General features: G+C 40.3%; 1 pseudogene across 1 annotated transcript; it reads left to right on the top strand.

Annotated features, from left to right (window-relative positions):
* Positions 1–135: 135 nt before the first annotated feature.
* Positions 136–22,936, top strand: LOC307049625 (dickkopf-like protein 1; annotated as a pseudogene). Its single transcript has 6 exons — positions 136–291; positions 719–859; positions 981–1,073; positions 1,128–1,209; positions 8,157–8,265; positions 22,829–22,936. The product of its transcript is annotated as a dickkopf-like protein 1 (transcript).
* The last annotated feature ends 1,149 nt before the right edge of the window (positions 22,937–24,085 follow it).

Here is a 24,085-nt window from a genome sequence, read left to right on the forward strand (position 1 = left end):
GGAGTTCCTGGGCCAGGGATAGGAAGGAGTTGTTGTCTAGGGTGGGGGTGTGGGCACTTAGGGGACGGAGCCTTTATGGGGGGGCGGGGGGGCTCTGACCCCTACCCTTGCCATAGCCTCCCGGCCGTTCCCGCAATGTGGCACCCGCTGGTCCTGTTGCTGCTGCTCCCCTCTGCCTCGGTGCCCCCCTCCACTGCAGCCCCGATCCACGATGGTGATGCCCAGGAGAGCTCCTCGCGTTTTCTAGGTCTCCAGAGTCTACTCCAAGGCTTCATCCGGCTTCTCCTGAAACTAAGCACTGCCATGTGTTGGGAAAAAGAAGAGGTACAGAGAAGAGGGACAGGGGCAGATGGTGACTGAGGGATGGAAGGGGTTCAGGGAGACAGAGTGGGAGACGGGTCGCGGCCAGATAGAAAGATAGACAGAAAGAGGAGTCAAGGGACAGAGAGAGCGTGCAACAGGGAGACCGAGAGACAGGAAGAGAGGGAGGGAGACAGGCAGAGAGACAGACAGACAGGAGGAGAGAGGGATGGGGACAGAGAGACAGAAGACAGATGGGGGCAGGAATAGGAAAGTAATGGGACAGATGGGGAAAGGAGGTGACCTGGTTAGGCCCTAAGGGTCAGAGGATGGAGAGAGAAGGGGATCCTGCCAAGGCTACAGATGTCCTGGGGAGTCCGGAGGTCCAGCAGCTCACCAATTCCTCCCCCAGCCCCAGGATGACCTGCTGCAGGGCATGGACAGCTTCTTCTCTGCTCCTATGGACTTCTGGGGCCTCCCTAGGAACTACCACCAAGAAGAGAACCAGAAGCACAGGCTGGGAAACAAAACTCTCTCCAGCCACCTCCAGATTGACAAGGTGCCTATGCCAGGAAGTCCCTCCTGGAGTCTCCCTAAGATCCCTCATGCTGCAGTATCTGTCGGGGAGGAGGGCATAGGAGGAAAGAAGTTTTTTCTTACTCTCCTTTGGGTCCTCACAGGTGACCAACAACGAGACAGGAGAGGTGCTGATCTCTGAGAAGGTGGTGGCATCCATCGAGCCAGGAGAGGGGAGCTTGCAGGGTGACTGGAAGGTTAGGACACGCCCCCAGCAAAGTGTCCAAGCCCAAACACTTTCTGTAGTTTAGGAGGAAAAGATGAATTGACTCTCCCACTCCCTCTGTGCTGGACACCCTCTCTCTGGGCCTCAGTTTTGTCATCTGTCAAAAGGTACTAACCAGCTCTCAGAAATGAGACTTACAACCTCAGAGTACATCCTTGCTTGCTTCAAACCCCAGAGGGTTTTGTAAGCCAGAAACAGTGCTTTTCATTCCAAGTGTTTGGCAAGATTCACCCTCGTAAACCTGAAAGTGTCTTTTGATCTCAAAGCGCTCTGCAAACCTCCAAGAATTTTTTAATCTATCCCAAAGTGCTTGGTAAATCTCTCCCTTGTAAACATCAAAATGTGATTTTTAATAATTCCTAAGTACTTTATGAACCTCAAATGCTTTGTGTATCTCACCTTTGTAAACGTCTTAAGAGTGATTCTAATCACAAAGTGCTTATTTTTTGATCCTAAAATGTTGTAAGAACACTCAAGTGCTTGGCAAACCCACATGGTTCTCCCACACACACTCCCAATTTTTTATTTTAAAGATTTCAAATCTACAGAAAAGTTGCAAAAACAATAGTACCATAAACCTGTATCCACTTTTCCACAGAGCAGGGTTTCTCAACATCAGCACCATCGGCATTTGGGGCTGGATAATTTTTTGTTGTAGGGGGCTGTCCCGTGCCCTATACGATGTTTAGCAGCATCCCTGCCTCTACCCACTAGATGGAAGTAGCACCCACACCCCCTCCAGTTGTGACAACCAAAAATGTCTCTAGACTTGGATTGAAAACCAACCACTGGCCTAGATTCACCACTTGTTAACATTTTACCATACTGACTTTCTTTTTACTTTTTTATTTTTGAACCATATGACAGTAAATTATTGACATCATGACACACGACCCCTAAATCCTTCAGCAGATATCTCCTAAGAATAATGCATTCGCTTGTGTGTTACCACAGTCCCATTTTTACACCCAAGAAATTTAACATTGATATCAGACTATTATCTCTGTATTAGTTTGCTAGGGCTGCCGTAACAAAGTCCCACAGATTGGGTGGCTTAAACAACAGACATGTATTGTCTCACGGTTCTGGAGGCTAGATGTCCAAGATCAAGCTGTCAACAGGGTTGGTTCCTTCAGAGGGCTGTTGGGGAGAATCTGTTCCATGCCTCTTCCCTAACTTCTGGTGGTTTGCTGACAATTCTTTAGCATTCCTTGGCATGTAGATGCATCATCCCCATCTCTGCCTTCATCTTTGCATGGGGTTCTCCCTATGTGCATTTCTATGTCCAGATTTCCCCTTTGCATAAGAACACCAGTCAGATTAGAGCCCACTCTAATGACCTCATCTTAACTAATGAAAACTACATAGTGACCCCAAAAAAAAAAAATTGTCTTTCCAACCAATGACAGATATATGGGGGGGGGGGGCAGTTACTCCTTGTGTATAATCAGATGCTGAAAAATTGTAACAAACAGGGAATACATTAAAAATAAAATGAGGAATGAATATTATCATAAGGATGAGACAGAGGATAGTTAAATGGCTGTTTCCATGTAATCTGTCTACTCTAGCCCTTCTCATAAGGGCATCTCACACATTAAGAAGGGACAAGAAAGCAAGCAATTAAACATGTCATCCTCCTTTCCCTTTAGTGTTTAATTTGTAACAACTTTCCATTTCCTTCTAAATGAGAGTTGATTATTCAAGGGAATGCTGGCTGCACTGTACATGACTTTGACTTGGCCCAGACTTGCATTAATCAGCCAATGTATCAACACTGAAACTCAAAGGTTCAACAAGATGGAAAAGGAACATTTTCACAAGGGTTCAGTGAGGCTGCCTGTGTGAGCATTCCATTCACTGACAGTAACAAGATTAATGAATATAGTCACCTGGATGGTGCTTCCAACGTTACCCTCAAGCTGATTTTAAAATACTGCTAATCAAGGAGCCAAAAATCACAAAATGAAACATATCATATCTAATGTCTATATAGCAACAGACCTTGTCTATTAGGAAATGTGGGAAATGCTTCATGTTTTACTTCTTAATTTTTCAGGTCTTCATTATAAGGGGTGGCTACCCTAACTGCCTTTGTGATGTAAATCTATTTTGACTATTAGCTCTGACCTTCCTTAAGGAGCTCCCAAATTTTCCCATGTCTGCTCCTTTTGCTTACAGAACTCCATGATCAGTATTTATAACCCAAGAGGTATTAAGCCAAGTGGCCATTTTCCTTCAAGGTTATCCAGTTACTCAAAGAATGCACTTAACTCTCTCATCTCCCACCACACCCCCTCCTATGGCCTTGTCTCCAGACTCACATAGCTGCTCATCTTCCCTTAAACACACTGTGTGACTCTGTGAGCTGCTCATTGTATTAATCTACTCCCCTTTAGTCCTTTTTGTCCTCTTTCTGAACTCTCTTCTTTCCCTTTTCCCTTTCTACAACATTAACATTTTTTCAAGCCCCCTAAATGTATAGTTTGCTCTCTCTTCCCTTATTTCCTCTCCTGTATGCTTTGCAAAAAAAGAAATACAAGAAGAAAGGCTTCAGATATGATTCCCAAAGTCTGTCTGCATCCCAGACCTCTCTGCTGAGTTTCAGTCCTGCATGCCCATATCCCTGCTTGACATCTCTACTGGCTGTCCCACATGCAGCCCAAGTACAACAACCCATCTACGCATAAGTCACCCCACATCAAATCGGTCTCCAAATCCTACAGATTAGACTGCCTCAACATTTCCCTTTCTGCCACTTCCTTAATTGAGCCTGGTATGCTACTTGCCAGGATGATGATAACAACAATGGTGGGTGTGAGAGTAAGGCGGTGGTGGTGGTGGTGATGATGATTGATGTTAACGATGATCATGATGACAATTACTTCAGCAACAACTTAATTATTTTGCCCAACTGTGGGTCTAGGCTCATTCCCACCACTCCCCTACATTTTCTTTTTGATCCCACCAGTCCAAAAACAATTCCCCAATTACATGTGATATTTCATGCCATGTTTCTATACACTAGCCCCCCCAGCCAGCAGTATCACCCTCCAACTTCTGGATCCGGTTAATTCTCACTCATCTTTCAAAACTTAGGTTAAGTTGCCACTTCCTACAGGAAGACTTACAGGATATTCTTTGTAGCCAATGGCACTGCAAGCAATACCTCCCACTTGTGTTGGGACACAATTTGGAAAGATAAGCTAAGGGTTTTCCTTGCTGACTCCTGACTTTCCTCTTCTGAGTCAGTGGTCTTCACTGCCCCAGGAAAAGGAATGTACACACACACACACACACACACACACACACAACAGAAACTAAAGAGTCACCTGACTTTATAAATAGAAATTGGATATCATGTTGCTTTCCCCAATCACAAATTTGAATTATCCAGAGTGTATGAGAACTTGGGCTAAATTTTAAAAATACAAAACTACATATTCAATGATATTAGATATCATTTTCCTACTTACATAGAATAAGCAGAGACCCTTCTATATAACTCTTTCTGGGTGAAACAAAGAACTGAATGAATCTCAACTGAGAGTCACTCTAACACCACTAAAATGTTCTTGAAACTGCCATAACTACAGTTAGTCTCAAAATAAGTTTAAAAGCAATAAAATATCTTAAATAGTTGCAAGGTAGTCATGTTTGGGTCACATCCTTCAGAAAAAACCAATAACATATAAGCTTCAGTATGACTGTGAGATCTGCAACTGCCACTGATGACGCACATGGCTCCTCGAGCAGTTTCATCAATGTTTATAAGCACTAAATGATGAGACAGATTACCAATACCCAGGGCCTGAAATGTAATCAATACTACAACATAGACACTAGGCTTATTATGTTTCAAAGTAGCCAGGTTTAAAGGGCAACAGCAGAATACTAAAACAGTTCTTTATTTACCTTTGTGGGGAGACACGGAAGAAACCCTTAACAAATGGGGTAAGACACAGCTGCACCAGCAAGAACAAACTTTGAGCAGCAACTCTCGGCTCAAGGACTGCACTAGACCTAAGAGCTGAGATTTGCTGAAAAACACCAGTGCAGGCAGACCAGCCCACAGCAGTGAGGAATGTGGGAGATATGGGTTCTATGTGACTAAGATTTCAAGCTGACCACTCATCACTGTACATAAACTGGCTGATAAAAATGCACCTAAGAGAAAGCTATTCAAGTGTCAAGGATTTTGTGTGGATTTGTTCACCTAGCAATTTATTTTGAAAAAAACTATATTCTCACTGATTAATAATTGGATTTTTTAAATTTTAATCTACAAATTACTTTCAAAATAACGTTTGATTGTGCTCAGCCTACGTAATCTTCCACAAATTGATTTTCTAAAGTAGAAGAAGACTAAGAAGCCATGTTGCAAAGAACAACAGACTTCAGTTGTGACTACTCAAGCAAGCCAGAAACTAACCTTCTGGGAGCAGAGTGTGGAAACGTTCTCACAGCCTCCATTATATGTGCGAAAAGTACTTATAAGCCATGTGTCACCTTTCCACACAAAGAGTAAAGAGATCCATATATATATATGGATCCATTATATAACAAAGGTAAGTTTTAAATGACAGGACTGATTTTCTTATACAATTTACAGTAACTCTCACTGCTTTGTAATTACACTAGGTATACTTTGAATTACAAACCTTATTACCAAACAACCTTAATTTGCATCATGAGCTATAGATTACCAAGTACTTTCACATACATTATCTCAAGTGGTCCTTAAAACATTACCCTGAGATATATTATCTCTAATTTCAGCTGAAGAAACTAAAGTTCAGAAGGTTAAGTCGTTTGCCCAAGGTCATGCAGTTGGTGTAGTCTGGGCCACAGCTTTGCCATAAAATCTAACTGCAGCCCTTTTTCCAATGCACCACTGCTGCCTCCATGCATATATATGTCTATCCAACAACATCTGCGTGCCCAATACTATGAATCCACCTCTTCAATAAACACTTACCGATCATCTACTCTGTGCTTAGCACTATGTTAAATGCTGGATATTCACATCCGCAGATTCAACCAACCACAGATGGAATTCTGATTGGTTGAATCCCTAGGTTCAGAATCCACAGATTTGGAGGGTTGACTGTAGTATGCCATTTCACATAATGGAGCATCCTCAGATTTCGGTATCCACAGGGGGCTTGGAACCAGTTCCCCACAGATACTCAGAAACAACTGTAATGATGAGTCCCATAAACAGAGACCACAGCTGTTCTCCAGGCTAATTGCAAAGCACTACCTCATCAGAGAAAATATTACATAACTTTTTAGGCACTTGGACTCAAAATATTGGGTACTTTTCTTCATGCTAAAAAGTGTATTACACAATGTAATCTGTCTAGGGGAGTCTGAAAAAGTATTTTTCCCAACATGTATAAACATGGGCATTTATAAGATTTTTACATAAAATTAATAAATAATAAATTCAAGCCAAAAAATTCTGGGCATCCAAAGATGACTCAGAGAGGGGAGCTTCAAGATGGCGGAAGAGTAAGACGTGGAGATCACCTTCCTCCCCACAAATACATCAGAAATACATCTACATGTGGAACAACTCCTACAGAACACCTACTGAACGCTGGCAGAAGACCTCAGACCTCCCAAAACGCAAGAAACTCCCCACGTACCTGGGTAGGGTAAAAGAAAAAAGAATAAACAGAGACAAAAGGATAGGAACGGGACCTGCTCCTCTGGGAGGGAGACGTGAAGGAGGAAAGGTTTCCACACACTAGGAAGCCCCTTCGCGAGCGGAGACTGCGGGTGGCAGAGGGGGGAAGCTTCGGAGTCACGGAGGAGAGCACAGCAACACGGGTTCAGAGGGCAAAGTGGAGAGATTCCCGCACAGAGGATCAGTGCCGACCGGCACTCACCAGCCTGAGAGGCTTGTCTACTCACCCACCGGGGAGGGCGGGGGCTGGGAGCTGAGGCTCGGGCTTCAGTCGGATCCCAGAGAGAGGACTGGGGTTGGCTGCGTGAACACAGCCTGAAGGGGGATAGTGTGCCATGGCTATCCGGAAGGGAGTCCGGGAAAAGGCTGGAGCTGCCGAAGAGACAAGAGACTTTTTCTTGCCTCTCTTGTTTCCTGGTGCACGAGAAGGGATTAAGAGCACTGCTTAAAGGAGCTCCAGATACGGGCGTGAGCCCTGGCTATCAGCACAGACCCCAGTGACAAGCATGAGACGCTAAGGCTGCTGCCGCCGCCACTGAGAAGCCTGTGTACAAGCACAGGTCACTATCCACACCTCCCCTCCGGGGAGCCTGTGCAGCCTGCCACTGCCAGGGTCCCGGGATCCAGGGACAACTTCCCCAGGAGAACACACGACACCTCAGGCTGGTGCAATGTCACACCAGCCTCTGCCGCCACAGGCTCGCCCCGCACCCGTACCCCTCCCTCCCCCAGGCCTGAGTGAGCCACAGCCCCCAAAGCAGCAGCTCCTTTAACCCCGTCCTGTCTGAGCAAGGAACAGACGCCCTCAGGCGACCTACACGCAGAGGCGGGGCCAAATCCAAAGCTGAACCCCGGGAGCTGTGCCAACAAAGAAGAGAAAGGGATATTTCTCCCAGCAGCCTCAGGAGCAGTGGATTAAATCTCCACAGTCAACTTGATGTACCCTGCATCTGTGGAATACCTGAAAAGACAACGAATCATCCCAAAGTGAGGAGGTGGACTTTGGGAACAACGATATATATTTCTTTTTCCCTTTTTCTCTTTTTGTGAGTGTGTATGTGTATGCTTCTGTGTGTGATTCTGTCTGTATAGCTTTGCTTTTACCATTTGTCCTAGGGTTCTGTCTGTCCATTTTTTTTGTTTGTTCTTCTTTTTGTTGTTGTTGTTTTAGTATAGTTTTTAGTGCTTGTTATCATTGCTGGATTTGTTTTTTGGTTTGGTTGCTCTCTTCTTTCTTTCTTTCTTTTTTTAAATCACTTAAAAAAAATTTTTTTAATAATTATATTTTTATTATAACTTTATTTTATTTTATTTTATCTTCTTCTTTCTTTCTTTTTCTTTTTTTCTCCCTTTTATTCCAAGCCGTGCAGATGACAGGCTCTTGGTGCCCCAGCCAGGCATCAGGGCTGTGCCTCCGAGGCGGGAGAGACAAGTTCAGGGCATTGGTTCACAGGAGACCTCCCAGCTCTACGTAATATCAAATGGCGAAAATCTCCCACAGATCTCCATCTCAACGCCAAGACCCAGCTCCACTCAACGACCAGTAAGCTACAGTGCTGGACACCCTATGCCAAGCAACTAGCAAGACAGGAACACAACCCCACTCATTAGCAGAGAGGCTGCCTAAAATCATAATAAGGCCACAGGCACCCCAAAACACACCACCAGACATGGAACTGCCCACCAGAAAGACAAGATCCAGCCTCATCCACCAGAACACAGGCACTAGTCCCCTCCACCAGGAAGCCTACACAACCCACTGAACCAACCTTAGCCACTGGGGGAAGACACCAAAAACAATGGGAATTATAAACCTGCATCCTGTGAAAAGGAGACCCCAAACACGGTAAGTTAAGCAAAATGAGAAGACAGAGAATCACACAGCAGATGAAGGAGCAAGGTAAAAACACACCAGACCTAACAAATGAAGAGGAAATAGGCAGTCTACCTAAAAAAGAATTCAGAATAATGATAGTAAAGATGATCCAAAATCTTGGAAATAGGCTGGAGAAAATACAAGAAATGCTTAACAAGGACCTAGAAGCACTAAACACCAAAAAAACAGTGATGGACAACACAATAAATTAAATTAAATATTCTCTACAAGGGATCAATAGCAAAATAACTGAGGCAGAAGAACGGATAAGTGACCTGGAATATAAAATAGTGGAAATAACTACTGCAGAACAGAATAAAGACAAAAGAATGAAAATAATTGAGAACAGTCTCAGAGCCCTCTGGGACAACATAAAATGCACCAACATTCGAATTACAGGGGTCCCAGAAGAAGAGAAAAAGAAAGGGACTGAGAAAATATATGAAGAGATTATAGTTGAAAACTTCCCTAATATGGGAAAGGTAATAGTTAATCAAGTCCAGGAAGCACAGAGAGTCCCATACAGGATAAATCCAAGGAGAAACACGCCAAGACACATATTAATCAAACTATCAAAAATTAAATACAAAGAAAAAATATTAAACGCAGCAAGGGAAAAACAACAAATAACACACAAGGGAACCCACATAAGGTTAACAGCTGATTTTTCAGCAGAAACTCTGCAAGCCAGAAGGGAGTGGCAGGACATATTTAAAGTGATGAAGGGGAAAAACCTACAACCAAGATTACTCAGCAAGGATCTCATTCAGATTTGATGGAGAAATTAAAACCTTTACAGACAAGCAGAAGCTAAAAGAATTCAGGACCACCAAACCAGCTTTACATAAAGTGCTAAAGGAACTTCTCTAGGCAGGAAACACAAAAGAAGGAAAAGACCTACAATAACAAAATAAAACAATTAAGGAAACGGTAATAGGAACATACAAATTGATAATTACCTTAAATGTAAATGGATTAAATATTGCAACCAAAAGACACAGACTGGCTGAATGGATACAAAAACAAGACCCATATATATCTGTCTACAGGAGGCCCACCTCAGACCTAAGGACACATACAGACTGAAAGTGAGGGGATGGAAAAAGATATTCCATGCAAATGGAAATCAAAAGAAAGCTGGAGCACCAATTCTCGTATCAGACAAAATAGACTTTAAAATAAAGACTATTACAAGAGACAAAGAAGGACACTACATAATGATAAAGGGATCAATCCAAAAAGAAGATATAACAATTGTAAATATTTATGCACCCAACATAGGAACACCTCAATACATAAGGCAAATGCTAACAGCCATAAAAGGGGAAATCGACAGTAACACAATCATAGTAAGGGACTTTAACACCCCACTTTCACCAATGGACAGATCATCCAAAATGAAAATAAACAAGGAAACACAAGCTTTAAATGATACATTAAACAAGATGGACTTAATTAATATTTATAGGACATTCCATCCAAAAACAACATTATACACTCTCTTCTCAAGTGCTCATGGAACATTCTCCAGGATACATCATATCTTGGCTCACAAATCAAGCCTCGGTAAATTTATGAAAATTGAAATCGTATCAAGTATCTTCTCTGACCACAACAGTATAAGACTAGATATCAATTACAGGAAAAAATCTGTAAAAAACACAAACACATGGAGGCTAAACAATACACTACTTAATAACCAAGAGATCACTGAAGAAATCAAAGAGGAAATCAAAAAATACCTACAAAAAAAGGACAATAAAAACACAATGACCCAAAACCTATGGGATGCAGCAAAAGCACTTCTAAGAGGGAAGTTTACAGCAAAACAATCCTACCTTACGAAACAAGAAACATCTCAAATAAACAACCTAACCTTACACCTAAAGCAATTAGAGAAAGAAGAACAAAAAAACCCCAAAGTTAGCAGACGGGAAGAAATCATAAAGATCAGAAATAGATGAAAAAGAAATGAAGGAAATGATAGCAAAGATGAATAAAACTAAAAGCTGGTTCTTTGAGAAGATAAACAAAATTGATAAACCACAAGCCAGAATCATCAAGACAAAAAGGGAGAAGACTAAAATCAGTATGATTAGAAATGAAAAAGAAGAAGTAGCAACTGCAGAGATACAAACGATCATGAGATACTACTACAAGCAAATATATGCCAATAAAATGGACAACCTGGAAGGAATGGACAGATTCTTAGAAATGCACAACCTTCCGAGACAGAACCAGGAAGAAATAGAAAATATGAACAGACCAATCACAAGCCCTGTAATTGAAACTGTGATTAAAAATCTTCCAACAGTGCTTCCCTGGTGGCGCAGTGGTTGAGAGTCCGCCTGCCGATGCAGGGGACATGGGTTCATGCCCTGGTCCGGGAAGATCCCACATGCCATGGAGCGGCTAGGCCCATGAGCCATGGCAGCTGAGCCTGCGCGCCCGGAGCCTGTGCTCTGCAATGGGAGAGGCCACAACAGTGAGAGGCCCGCGTCGGCAAAAAAAAAAAAAAAATCTTCAAACAAACAAAACCCCAGGACCTGATAGCTTCAAAGGCAAATTCTATCAAACATTTAGAGAAGAGCTAACACCTAACCTTCTCAAACTTTTCCAAACTACAGCAGAGGGAGGGACACTCCCAAACTCATTCTATGAGGCCACCATCACCCTGATAACAAAACCAGACAAAGATGTTCACAAAGAAAGAAAACTACAGGCCAATATCACTGAGGAACATAGATGCAAAAATCCTCAACAAAATACTAGCAAACAGAATCCAACAGCACATTAAAAGGATCATACACCGTAATCCAGTGGGGTTTATTCCAGAAATGCAAGGATTCTTCAGTATGTGCAAATCAATCAATGTGATACACCATATTAACAAACTGAAGAATAAAAACCATATGATCATCTCAATAGATGCAGAGAAAGCTTTCAACAAAATTCAACACACATTTATGATTAAAACCCTCCAGAAAGTAGGCATAAGGGAATTTACCTGAACATAATAAAGGCCATATATGACAAACCCACAGCCAACATCGTCCTCAATAGTGAAAAACTGAAACCATTTCCAGTAAGAACAGGAACAAGACAAGGTTGCCCACTCTCACCACTATTATTCAACATAGTTTTGGAAGTTTTAGCCACAGCAATCAGAGAAGAAAAAGAAATAAAAGGAATCCAAATCGGAAAAGAAGAAGTAAAGCTGTCACAGTTTGCAGATGACATGATACTATACATAGAGAATCCTAAAGATGCTACCAGAAAACTACTAGAGCTAACCAATGAATTTGGTAAAGTAGCAGGATACAAAATTTATGCACAGAAATCTCTTGCATGCCTATACACGAATGATGAAAAATCTGAAAGAGAAATTAAGGAAACACTCATATTTAGCATTGCAACAAAAAGAATAAAATACCTAGGAATAAACCTACCTAAGGAGACAAAAGACCTGTATGCAGAAAACTATAAGACACTGATGAAAGAAATTAAAGATGATACAAACAGATGGAGAGATATACCATGTTCTTCAATTGGAAGAAACAACATTGTGAAAATGACTATACTACCCAAAGCAACCTACAGATTCAATGCAATCCTATCAAACTAACAATGGCATTTTTCACAGAACTAGAACAAAAAATTTGCACAATCTGTAAGGAAACACAAAAGACCCCGAACAGCCAAAGCAATCTTGTGAAAGAAAAACGGAGCTGGAGGAATCAGGCTCCCTGACTTCAGACTATACTACAAGCTACAGTAATCAAGACAGTATGGTACTGGCACAAAAACAGAAATATAGATCAATGGAACAGGATAGAAAACCCAGAGATAAACCCACACACATATGGTCACCTTATCTCTGATAATGGTGGCAAGAATATACAGTGGAGAAAAGACAGCCTCTTCATTAAGTGGTGCAAGGAAAACTGGACAGCTACATGTAAAAGAATGAAATTAGAACACTTCCTAACACCATACACAAAAACAAACTCTAAATGGATTAAAGACCTAAATGTAAGGCCAGAAACTATCAAACTGTTAGAGGAAAACATGGGCAGAACACTCTATGATATCAATGACAGCAAGATCCTTTTTGACCCACCTCCTAGAGAAATGGAAATAAAAACAAAACTAAACAAACGGGACCTGATGAAACTTAAACACTTTTGCACAGCAAAGGAAACCATAAACAAGACTAAAAGACAACCCTCAGAATGGGAGAAAATATTTGCAAATGAAGCAACTGACAATGGATTAATCTCCAGGATATATAAGCAGCTTATGTAGCTCAGTATCAAAAAAACAAACAACCCAATCCAAAAATGGGCAGAAGACCTAAACAGACATTTCTCCAAAGAAGATATACAGATTGCCAACAAACACATGAAAGAATGCTCAACATCATTAATCATTAGAGAAATGCAAATCAAAACTACAATGAGGGGCTTCCGTGGTGGCGCAGTGGTTGAGAGTCCGCCTGCCGATGCAGGGGACACGGGTTTGTGCCCCGGTCCGGGAGGATCCCACATGCCGCGGAGCGGCTGGGCCCGTGAGCCATGGCTGCTGAGCCTGAGCGTCCGGAGACTGTGCTCCGCAACGGGAGAGGCCACAACAGTGAGAGGCCCGCATACCACACACACACACAAAAAAAAAAAAAAAAACTACAATGAGATATCATCTCACACCAGTCAAAATGGCCATCATCAGAAAATCTACAAAAAACAAATGCTGGAGAGGGTGTAGAGAAAAGGGAACCCTCTTGCACTGTTGGTGGGAATGTAATTTGATAGAGCCATTATGGAGAAAAGTATGGAGGTTCCTTAAAAAACTAAAAATAAACTCCCATACGACCCAGCAATCCCACTACTGGGCATATACCCTGAGAAAACCATAATTCAAAAAGAGACATGTACCACAATGTTCACTGCAGCTCTATTTACAATAGGCAGGACATGGAAGCAACCTAAGTGTCCATCAACAGATGAATGGATAAAGAAGATGTGGCACCTATATACAATGGGATATTACTCAGCCATAAAAAGAAATGAAATTGAGTTACTTGTAGTGAGCTGGATGGACCTAGATTCTGTCATAGAGAGTGAAGTAAGTCAGAAAGAGAAAAACAAATACCGTATGGTAACACATATATATGGAATCTAAAAAACAAAAAAAGAAATGGTCGTGAAGAACCTAAGGGCAAGATGGGAATAAAGATGCAGACCTACTAGAGAATGGACTTGAGGATACGGGGAGGGGGACAGGTAAGCTGGGACAAAGTGAGAGAGTGGCATGGACATATATACACTACCAAATGTAAAATAGCTAGTGGGAAGCAGCCGCATAGCACAGGGAGATCAGCTAGGTGTTTTGGACCACCTAGAGGGGTGGAATAAGGAGGGTGGGAGGGAGGGAGATGCAAGAGGGAAGAGATATGGGGATATATGTATATGTATAACTGATTTACTTTGTTATAAAGTAAAAAGTAACACACCATTGTAAAGCAATTATACTCCAATAAAGATGTTAAAAAAAAAAAGATGACTCAGATAACACCACTGACCCCTCAGAGATACACAATCTACTAGGAAGACAGTGACATCATCTGCCTTATCAAAAGAGCTAACTTTTTCTGCTATTAACTGTGTGCCAGGCACTGTTCAATGCACCTTACAAGTATTAATTTAATCTCATAAAACTCTATGAGTTGGGTAATATTAATATCTGCATTCTACACACAGATAAGGAAAACAAGGCAAAACAAAACAGACACAAACAATGCTAAGAAGTAAAAAGAATAGTTTGGTGCTAAAAACAGTGTTAAAGAAATTTCAGAAAAGTAGATCCTATTTGAACTGAGCTGCAAAAGATGAGCTGGGCTATGAAAGGTAGAAAGGAAGACATTTCCAGTGGCAAAGCTGAACTGTTAGCAAGGCTGGAGAGCTACCTCAAATGTGTTTCGAGCTCTTTGGCCTCCCTGTCTTTCTGCTATTCCTTAGCTAGGATTCTCTTCCCTCTTATCCAACTTAATATATCCACCAGGGCTTACTGGTTAATTGGGCATGGTTGGAAAGGAGAACGAAGTCAAGGATAACTCAAAAATATTTGACTAAAACAAGGAAGATGGAGCTGCTATTAACTGAAAAGAAGACTATAGGAAGTTAAGGAAAGTTGGAAAAAAAAAAAAAAAAAAGGGAAGCCAAAGCTGTGCACCCTACACAGGGAGCTTCTGTCTAGAGAAAGATAAGTCTTTTTTCTAATCTGCATAAAACAAATGTATAGCGGCCCTAGGAAAAATCAAGAGTTTGGTTTCAGGCATGTTAAGGTATTTATTAGACATCCAAGTAAATCTGTCAAGTACGCAATTGAATACACAAATCTGGAGTTCCCTGAACAGGTCCAGAAAGGAAATATAATTTAGGAGCTGCAAGCTTAATTATACTACTTAAAACCACGAGACTGGATAAGTTTATCAGTGGAGAGGGAAAACATAAGGAGAGATCTAAGGACTGAGGTATAGAGTATCCAATGTTAAGAGCTCAGAATGATGAAGAGGAACCAGCAAAGATGACCAAGAAAGAATAATGAAGTATCCTGGAAAATTAAAGAAAGAGTGGTGTTAAATACTGCTGACTGATCAAGTAAGATAAGGACTGAGAAGTGACCATTGAAGTTAGCAATATGGCAGTCACTGGTGACTGACAAGAGCAGTTCTGGGGAATAGTAAGGGAGAAAGCTTGATCTGATTGAGTTTAAGAGAGAATGGGAAGTGAGGAATTGGAGACAGAAAGAAGAAACAACTCTTTAGAAGTTCTGTAAAGGAAAGCACAAAAAATGGAGCAGTTGCTGGCAGTGGTATTAACTACCATTATTTTGTTGTTGTTTTAAGTTGGGAGAAACAGTTGCCGGTCTGTACACTAATGCAAACAATCCAGTAGCAGAAAGGGAAATGATGATGCAGAAGAAAGAGGACAGAAATAGTGGAGCAATGTCCTTGAGTAGATATAAAAGATGGGATCTAGGGCACAAGTGGGATGATTGCCACAGCTAAAAGCACAGACAGTTCCTCCATAATAATGGGAGGAAAGGCAGACTACAGGGCACTGACGCAGGTAGGCAGGTAGAAGTAGTGATGGGAAAGTGGCATATCTATACTGATTATTCTATTTTCTCGGAGAAATGGAAAGGAAAGTCACCATCTGAGAATGAAGACTGCAAAATACTGTAAGCATTGTTGGCAAAAAAAACACTAAAGTCTGACATACCAAAAAAAAGGAGTTGTCAATGATGTGAAACAACAGAAACCTGCATACACTACATGGCGTGAAAACTGGTAGAACCACTTGGAAAATAGTGTGATAATATTCAGTAAAGGCAAAAATATTCATAGCCTGTGATCCAGCAATGCCACTCCTAGTTATCTGTTCTATAGAAATGTGTGCACATGTAATCATGGCCCCTGTACAAGAATAATTATGGCATGATTGCTCTTATGGTAGGTAGTAAAATTATTCAAAAAAAAAAAAAAGAAACAACAACCAATCATCAACATAGCGGTTACCATTAAGAAGGAAGGGGCTGTGACCATGAATGAACATACTAAAAGATTCTCAAGTACCAGCAATGTCCTATTTCTTAATCTGGATGATTTGGTAATCTGTACATATATATTTTATGCACTTTTATAAACTGTTAAATTTCAACATTAAAAAATGTTTTTAATCCCTTAGTCTTGCCACTTTTGATTTATAACTGTCTCACTGGGTAAATATTACACCAATTCAAGATTCTCCCACTCCTCTCCATCCTCCTTCTCCTCTGACAACAACATAATTTCCCAAGGGTGTTACAAGAAATCCTGGCAGCTGAAGAAAGACACCTGGTCCACTAGCATCTATGGTGTAGCTCACCCCACCTGGTCACAGGGCATCACGCACAGGCGTCTGATAAATAATGTGTTCAATTCCTGCCTCAACTCCAATCCAGTCTCAAAGGCAGCACATCCTGAATCTTCCTCATTCAGACCCGGGCCCTCTTTTAGCCTACCAGCCCTCTCAGCACTTTTGCATGGCCCTGCAGGCTCAGAAAATCTGAACATAAGGACTAAGTGAGGCTGCCCCAGGCTTACCCACTTCTTCATCCTTTGCTTTCCATCTTCTTGCACCGTGCTTTCGGAAATAAGGCACAAATCTTCATGCTCTGGGCATCTCCCTATAAATATCCACATCTTGCATCCCCTCTATTTTCAGGTTCATTTCATTTGTACTCTTAGTCCATCAGGCTCTGACTTTCACTAAGAAAAGCTTTGGGGATCTAGAAAACTCTCAAGTGCCTGGTGTTTCCTATTACCTTTAATTCTGTCCAGTTTTGCTTCATGTACTTTGAAGCTCTGCTATTAGGTACACACTTATTTATGACTGTTACATTTTTCTCATGTATTAACCTTTTTAACACTATGGAATCCCCTTTATCTCTTATAATAACCTTTGTCTCAAAGCCTAATTTATCTGATATTAAAACAGTTTACTCAGCTTTCTTATGGTTATAGTTCACATGGTATATCTTTTTCCATCCATTTATTTTCAACCTAATTTAATATTGCCCTACAGATCTGTGAGTCTCTGCTCATTTTTTTTCAATCTTTTTCTCTCTGTCCTTCAGATTAGATAATTTCTATTGCTCTATCCTAAAGTTCATTGACTTTTACTTCTGTCATTTTTAATCAACTATTAAGCCCATTCAGTGTATTTTTATTTCAGGTATTATATTTGTCAGTTCTAAAATTTATATCTTGTTCTTTTTTGTAATTTCAATTTATTTGCTGAGCTATCTTTATTCATTATAGAAGTATCTTCCTTTATATCCTTTACAAGGTTATAATCACTACTTTAAAATCTTTGTTTGCTAAATCCAACATCTAGCTACCTTTGGGTCAGTTTTGTATGGGTCACATTTTCTTGTTTCTTCACGTCTAGTAATTTTGAATTCACCTGGACATGATAAATGATAAATTATAGACTCTGGATTCTGTTATGTTTCTCCAGAGAGATTTATTTTTGTTTGTTTTGGCAAAAAGTTACCTAGGCTGAACTTAAACTCGAAACTGAAATCTCAGCTCAGCTCTCTTATTTAGCCTTAGCTGGGAAGCTTAGAGTCATCCTGCATATGTGTCATTCAGGACCCATCTAGATATTTGGGCAATTGTACAAAGAATTTGGGGCTCCCTCTCTGTGGCTCTCTCTTTTCCTGGATTCCTCCCTTACTTTTCAGCTGCTATGGTCACCTCAAATCCTATACTCAGTAAGGCTATGGTTTTACTCTCTATGGTTTGGTTTCCTAGTGTGCCAGTTGGGACTTACCTCCAGGCTAAAATCTATAAGAAACTGGAAACCCATCCAGTGCTGCTCCCTTACTCTAAATGTCCATTCAAAATACATACAAATGTGCCTACTTTGGTTTGCTCTCTAATGCCTTCGGATGGTTGTGTTTTCCATTTTATGCAGTGTTTATAGTTATTTGTGGAAGGGTTATTCTGACAGGAGCTTCTAAGCCATTACCAGAAGTAGAAACTAGCACCTACTATTAAAATCCAGGAATTCTGTATCTATTGCCCCTAGTGTTATTGTTGTTGTTTTAAATCTTGACAGAGTCATGAAGAACCTAGGGCCAAGATGGGAATAAAGACACAGACCTACTAGAGAATGGACTTGACGATATGGGGAGGGGGAAGGGTAAGCTGTGACAAAGTGAGAGAGTGGCATGGACATATATACACTACTAAACGTAAAATAGATAGCTTAGTGGGAAGCAGCCGCATAGCACAGGGAGATCAGCTCGGTGCTTTGTGACCACCTAGAGGGGTGGGATAGGGAGGGTGGGAGGGAGGGAGAAGCAAGAGGGAAGAGATATGGGAACATATGTATATGTATAACTGATTCACTTTGTTATAAAGCAGAAACTAACACACCATTGTAAAGCAATTATACTCCAATAAAGATGTTAAAAAAAAATATTGACAGAAACTCAATGAAGTCTTTCTCTCTCTCTGTGCTTTTTTGTATCCTTCCTTCCCTGGGACTATAGGATTCAACCTCACTGTCTAATTTTCATGCTGAAAGGGCTAAAGGAAATAAGAAAGGGAACTATGCATATATCCCTCTGTAAGTGCAGATATCTTATGGAAGAGATAACATATTAAAATCATCATTTGAACAAATCAGGTTGCTGGCCTAAGAGGTCCTAAAGAAGAATCCATGAGAGGAGAGAGTACAAAGGAGATAAAAACATCCAGAGCTGGGTGAGAGACAGATCTGGGTGAAGCCCCTTAGTGAGGTGTGAGATGGGGAGAAAAGGCTGACCTCTCATAGATGAAGGGGGGCCCCAAAGACAGCTTAGAGCCCAAGAAAACGGAGAAGCCCTAAATTTCAGAATTATAGCCTCATGACATTTTAAACCTAAAAGATACTTATCAGATCATCTAAATCCAAAAGCCTTATTCTGGAGACAAGGAAACTGAGTCTCACATTTTGCCTGCCTCATAATTTAGTCAAGGTGCCCATACCCCCTCAGCACAGGGTTGGTACTATCCTATTCTTTTTAACAACAGCCTGGGGCCTGTTCACATTTGTGTTTTGACTAATCACTGTTCTGTATGATAGCTTTAGGTCTGAGCTACTCAATTCATTCTTAAACATGCCAGAAAATTCTAATATAGAGCTTTTTGTTCTTTCTCTGTATATCTTGGAGTTTTAATCACAGCAGAGTGAATTGAGGTTTTTTTTTATGACTGCATAGAATACATCAGGTTCCAACTCTCTTTTCTAATTATGATAAAGCCATGTGGCCTCTCATGGATTGCTTGGTATAGTGTCCAGGTATAGATGGCTCACAGGATTTTATAAAGATTAATTCAGATTAGCTCATAAATTTATTGAAGGAGGTATCTATTAGGTGTTCCTGTCGGTCTGTGTGACTGCTATTGACAATAATAAAATGATATGAGTTTCAAACTCCCTTGTCCCATGATGCCTTCAGATTTAATCATTAGTCAGAATCTGCATTCTTCCCTAAGGTACCTTTTTATCATTTCAAATAAGAATGACAAACTGGATCAGTGAATTTAAGAAATTTTATTTCAAATACTACTTTTATTTCCACAGATTTATCCTCTTCTCTCAATATCTGGGTTATAATATAAATTAACATCTTCTGGACAAATTAATATATAACAAGATGAGTATTACTGTCTTTTTACTCAAAAGATAGTATGTGCTTCTAATGACATCAGTAGCCAAGTAAAAACAGAGTAAACAATTGTTGACAACCCAAGGTCAAGAGTTGCTCTGGTTTCTTTCAAAATGATGCACTACGGCCCTCTGCCGTTCTGCCAACCAAGAGCCCAAGCAGTAATTTAACAAAGAGCCCCAAAGTGTCCAGTGTAACCAAAGAGTAACCTAGCTTTGGGGGAGAATAAACATAAGTAATAGGGTTTGTTTTTAGTTCCTTCCCTTAAATAAAAAATAGAAATGTTAACATTCTTTTAAAAATCTACAAATATTCACCACATTATTTTTGAGGCTGCAATTATATAGCCCAAAATTCAGCCCTTGGAAATACAAAAACAGTGCCATTTCTTAAGCAACTACTATGTGTAGAGCCAAACAGCAGATGCCATGTTATGTCTCACCCACTGGGGACCTGAGGGTCTCTTCTAATATCCTAGGGGTCATTTATCTTCTTTTTAAGATTTTTGGGTTTAATATTAAGATCCTCACTAAGAATATTTTCTGCAGTCCCAGATTACTGCTGTTATTTGCAGTGACAAGCCTGATGACCTCCACAATATACGATCAGAATTCATATATAAATAAGATACTGAATCCAAATCATTTTTAAACAAAAGATAAATCATTTATTATTTCTCAACAACCACCTATGCAAATATACTACAGAATAAATGATATCTGATCAGGCAAATTCACAAAATCAATAACAAACTCCCACCAGGCTATGAGACAACATCTCAGACACCTTGATCAAGATCCCATGCATGGGCCCAGTTTCAGTGGTCAGCACAATAAGCAGGAGCAGGAAGAAGAGGTAACAGAAACATCCTTCTGATCCTTTCACAATATCTCTTCTACTCTGCTATGTTTTTTTTTTCCCCCACCATGTCCCTGGCAGTTATTGGATTCTATCTTCCTTAGCCTGGAGAAAATAAACAATGCCAGCTCCCTTTAGCCTGCAAACAACTTTATCCTATCTAAATGTAACTGGTGTGTAATATTAGTGGACACACTTATAACAACTTATTTTTTGTTGCTGTCCTCAGGCTTAAAAACCTCCTCTCTCACTAATTATTGAATGTACTCATTCGATGAACAAATATTTTGATGCCTGCTGGGTGTCAGGCAACATAGAAAAGCAGGACTCAACTAGACAAAGAAGGGAACAGGCATTCTAGGCAGAAGATACCCATTAAAGAGAGACTGCAGCAAGAAAAAGAGATTCCATCATATAAGGACTTATTATTTTAGTGGTAACTTGTAATTCAGCCCAAGGTATTGCTAACCCTTGAAAATTAACCCATCAAGCTAATTTTCAAGAAAAAAAGGGACAACCACATAGTATGGTAGTAACCAGGTAAGAGATTGTCAGTGTGATAGTACCAGATGGTCATATGGAAAATGCATTTTTGCATATATGCCTCAGCAGGGTTAATAGTGTAAGTGACCGGCAAGTAAAGTGCAAATGACAGGTAAAAACAGTGCTCTCAATATGGTTTTTAAGATGAATTATACTTTGTATAATTTTGAAGTTCTTCTTCAGAAACTAATACTGACTAAAATGCTTGAATAGATAAATTATCATCACTAAGATACATGTCATTTTTGGCCTTAACAATGCTTTAGTAACAAAAGAAAAATCTGTTTTTGTGTATCTTAATTCCTTGAGTTTTTTACTGAACTAATACATCTTGAAACAAAATGAAAAATATAGGGCTTCCCTGGTGGTGCAGTGGTTGAGAGTCCGCCTGCCGATGCAGGGGACACGGGTTCGTGCCCCGGTCCGGGAAGATCCCACATGCCACAGAGCGGCTAGGCCCGTGAGCCATGGCCACTGAGCCTGCGCGTCCAGAGCCTGTGCTCCGCAATGGGAGAGGCCCGCATACCGGAAAAAATATATATATATATATACATATATATATAAGCTGAGGTCCATACTTGGTTAGACTGGAAAAGAAAACATTTGCTTATAGTTTAGCACTATAATTATATTTTTTAACACACAAAATGTCCCTAAGGGTTTTACTTCAGAAATAATCCCCTGGGAGTCTACCTCAAGACAGTAATATATCTATATATACGAAATGTATTCATACAAAAATGTGATATCTTAAGCTTTAAACAAAGTAAATTTATTTCCTTTTTTAAAATGAGCTTTTACATTATGCCACAAAATAGCATTATGAGTACAATATTTAATATCAAACTTAAATATAAAAATTAAATTCAAAACTACCTCAAATGCATTCCCTTAAGAGTAAATAAAAAAGAAAAATATAATAACCAGATGAAGGTGCTATCAAGATTATGAGCATCCCAGTGGAAAAGTAAAGAATGCCACCTGATTTCGGATAAAATCAAAAATACATTCATAGTTTAGCTCTTCCTACTATAGTTTTCTAAAAACAACTGAAAAGAAGGGAAGACAGGCATTTCCAGAAGACCCACCTTATGCAGGCACTGCAATGGGCTCTGGGGATGCAGCAGGGAACAAAACATATGTTCCCTGCCCTTATAGAATTTACATGAGACAGATGAGAATTGAGAAAAGATAGTTTTCCTATATTGTCTCTCTTCCCTCTCAAGCTCCCTGTAGCTTCCTTCCAGCATAAGGAAGAGAAATGCATCTGAAATTCCCTTTAATGCCTTTTCATTTTCTACAGAGTTCCAGCTCTCTGACCTGGTTTTCCAGACCTTCCTCAGGCTGTTCCCAACCCACAACTGCAATCTCATCTCTCCCACTTTCTCACATGCATGTTTTTCTCAGTCAGGTTTATCTATTCACTATTTCAAGATGCCGTGTTTACTTTTAGTCAAAATAACTCACTGAATCCTTTAATATCTTCTCTTCTTTCAAGGGTAACTGGAAGGGCTCCCTTTGTGGACAGCCCTGTCCTAGGCCTAATGAAGATCTACAGAATGAAGTTGACATGTTCCCTGACCTTGAGCAGCTGCTGGGAAAATGAGGAAAAATGGGCAGAGTTGATCTCTTTGCATTAGCTGTCTTCATGATCAATATCTGTCTCCACTGAATAGATTTTATGGAGCTTCAAACTAGTGGTTAAAAGACCAGACTGAATATTCCAACCATGCCATGTATGTCCATTCATATTTTCCATGTTGGCTGGGCCAAGGGCTATACATTCTGAGTGGTACCATTACTGGCGTTAAATATATAGAAGCCATCTTTGAAATGAATTATTATTCTTCATAATTTTTTTCAATATGAAGTAAACACAAAGACTTTGTTACGACTTAAAAAAGGAGTCAGCAACTATAGACCAGAGACAATAATTATAAGACCTAGATAAGATTTCTTAAACTTTCATAATGTCATTTACTTTTGTCACTCTCCATAGTAATTAACAACAAAAACATTAAAAGAAACAACAAAAAGGCTCTGATTTTTCTTTATCTTTGGGAACTAGGGGTGAGTAGGTCCTAATCTAAAGTAGGCATTTGGTTGTTTCATCATGATTTATAACACTGTGGCCTGCAGGGAAAGAGCTGGGGAGGTGAACACCCCAACTTCTTTCCCTCCAACCTCCTGCCAAGGCTGAAACAAACCAGAAGTCAAAAGTCAGAGGAGCACACTGAAGTGCTCCTAGAGGTCACATTGCTGGGACGTGGAGCAGAACGGAGAAGAGTTGAAAGCAGGTCCAGAGGGGCAAACACAGGCTATCTAGCCAGAAGACCTGAAAACCTTTAAAATTAGACTCCAGAAAATTCTTGTGCTCAGATGCAATTTAGGAAATGTTATGCTACATTAAAATGGTTAGAAAGATGGGGTCTTGAGTATCAATGATTCTTACTCATATACCTAGTACTTTTTTTAAAAAAGAAATATGGAGGAATTTGAAACACTTACCAAGAAAGACATGAATTAGTTGCATTTGAAGGGAGAAAGGTTATTTACTTTAACAACCTACAGCTTGAAAATAACATCCCAATTTTCAAACCTTAAGGCCAGGTGATTTGGCAGATGAAGATGTGTCAGTTATCACAAAGGGATAAATAAACACACCCTAGTCTCTCATTGTCAGTAACAAAGGCTCATGCCTCTATGATGTAGTGCTCACAGAAACTGTGAATTAATTGAGAAAGAATGGAGAATT

Source organism: Hyperoodon ampullatus (genome assembly GCF_949752795.1).
Source record: "Hyperoodon ampullatus genome assembly, chromosome: 3".
NCBI classification, from domain to species: domain Eukaryota; kingdom Metazoa; phylum Chordata; class Mammalia; order Artiodactyla; family Ziphiidae; genus Hyperoodon; species Hyperoodon ampullatus.